Raw genomic sequence first — 2,294 nt, forward strand, 5'->3', positions numbered from 1 at the left:
AAATTTCTGGTTTCTTTGTAAACTCATTTGTGTCATATTTTTCCAGAAGTTCTCTTATGTGAGGGCACATGATGTTTTTTGAAAGTTGTCTTGTGAGAGGATGTTTTGCTGAAGCAAATGATTGAGGGGGCATGGGATCTTTGCAAAGAGTATAAGTAAAACACTACAGACAGGGAAAGGACAATGTGGCATCACACTAGCTGTTCAAAGCTTCACTGGTCTTTTCTAGCCATGCAACACTTCACTGGTCACATTCCCTTGCTGGTCTTCACTGATATTTATCTTAACTTTGTACAAAGAACTCACCAATTAATTTTTCATGGTGTGTTGGCTGATTCATACCAATTTGGTGGAGCCTTTCAGATTCTCCTCGATCATGTCACTGCCTCTGCTTTGTGCTTAGTATTTGCTATTAGACTGAACTATTATCCAGATAACCAAGAGTAGAATCTCCCCAAGAACAAGAACTGCATTTTTTTCAAGCATAGTTTTATTTTTCTATACACTTGTAAAAAAATAGGACCAGCATTTTAAAATAAAAATGAAGAAAAATCACCTTTGGAAGCATGACATTTGAATGAGAATAGAGTTGCTGAGAGGGGTCAGTACAGCCCTGACAAGCTACAGCATCTCTGACTGGTCCAAGAAATGAAGATACAAGAGAGGATAAAATAAGGAGACCAAGGATGGTCATTTACTGAGAAAGTGGGCCCCGAAGTGGACCACTAGGTGGAACTAGGAGCCATGGAATGGGTCTGGGTAGAGAGAGGGGACCCCCCTGGAAGCCATAGGGAGGAGGTCTTGAAGCACCATTGTATCCATGAGGGAGTCTCAATGAAGGAGACCCACGCATACCTTGTGGGTTTATGGGCCCATGGGTGATTCAAAAGGAGGCCCTCAGAAGGACATGCCATAGGAGGAAGTCCAGGATAAGGCATTCCAGGAGGTGGATGGGGTGGTGGCTGCTCCCCCGCCCCGAGCCTGGAGGCCCAGCATGGGGGTATGCATGTGCTAGGCTAAGAGGGCCATGATGGGCCAGTTAAATCTGGGACATCTCTGGATGTGGCACCCCACTTAATGGGAATGGATGCGGATGTGAATGTCTGTGACAAGGATGTACAGCCCCTCGAGTTCCTGCTGCTGATGGTCCATGTCCTTCAGCCCCAGGTGGCCTAGGTGGTGGGGGCATGGCTGGGGGTATCACAGGAAGTGGGGTTCCAGGCGGTGTCACTGGAATTTGGAACAAGCCAGGAGGCAGCATGCCTGGTTGGAAGCCTAGAACCTAGGGATGAAACCACAGGATTGGGGGAAGAGGGCAGAAGGGGTGCATCTGCAAACATCTGATGGGGGTGATCAGTCTGAGATCATGGGTTATGGACTGCCAGAAGTTGTTCAGGTTCTGAGTCATTGCATTCACCCTTAGAGTCCTTCTTGAAGGCATAAGACACAGTGATATGGCAGATACACAGGTACTGACCATTCATTGCCTCAACTGCTACATCTGAAGCATCAAATAAAGCAGAATTAATGAAGGCAAAATCTGTGGAGTGGCCTGTGTTAGAGTCCTGCACAATTTTGGGTGTCTGCAAGATGACTCCAAAGGCAATGAAAGTATCAAAATGCAGCTTTTCATCAATTTCTGGGTCCATATTTCAGATGAAAATGTTGGCTCCTACACCAGGTTTTTGTTGTAAACTGAAGCCTTGTTCACCTATATTGGCTTCCCGTGGAGTTTAATCATGTTCATAATCTTAATGGTATAGACAGCATCTTCCTCACTCTAAAATTCAACAAAGCCATAGCCTTGGTGCTGGCCAGTGACTCTATCCTTTGGAATGAGGTTGTTTACCACTTGCCCTGCCTGGAGAAAGAGCTTCCACAGCAGATATTCACTCACTTTCTAGTCTAGACCTCCCATGTACACCGTGGCATCCTGATTTGGTTTGGAGAGCCATCCAAAAGCCATGGCAAAAGGGCTCCCACCCTCTCTAAGCAGCAGCACTGCCCCCTGATCTCCCAAAGAACTCCTTTTAAACAGGTCCATAACTCCCTTTTCCTAGAAACATCTTTTTCCATTCCTCTGGTTGGTGGGCTAGAAGGGAGGTTGAAGAATTAAAGAACCCTAAATAAAGTATGTTTATAAAAATGTAAGCCTACAATGAGAGGTAAAAACTGCATTTATCTGTAGACATATGGACAGATATTTAGAATGTCATTAGGATTTAAATTGATTTACTAAAGTAGCAGTAATAGTTTATCCTCTGAGACTCATGACCTTACCAACCTGTGATAAT

At 44.8% G+C, this 2,294-nt stretch overlaps 1 pseudogene; it reads right to left on the reverse strand.

The window, feature by feature from the left end:
- Window positions 1-694: 694 nt before the first annotated feature.
- Window positions 695-1,966, reverse strand: LOC110287848 (annotated as a pseudogene).
- Between the last annotated feature and the right edge of the window lie 328 nt (window positions 1,967-2,294).

The sequence above is a fragment of the Mus caroli genome, unplaced genomic scaffold (assembly GCF_900094665.2).
Source record: "Mus caroli unplaced genomic scaffold, CAROLI_EIJ_v1.1 scaffold_18449_1, whole genome shotgun sequence".
In the NCBI taxonomy this organism is placed as follows: Eukaryota; Metazoa; Chordata; class Mammalia; order Rodentia; family Muridae; genus Mus; species Mus caroli.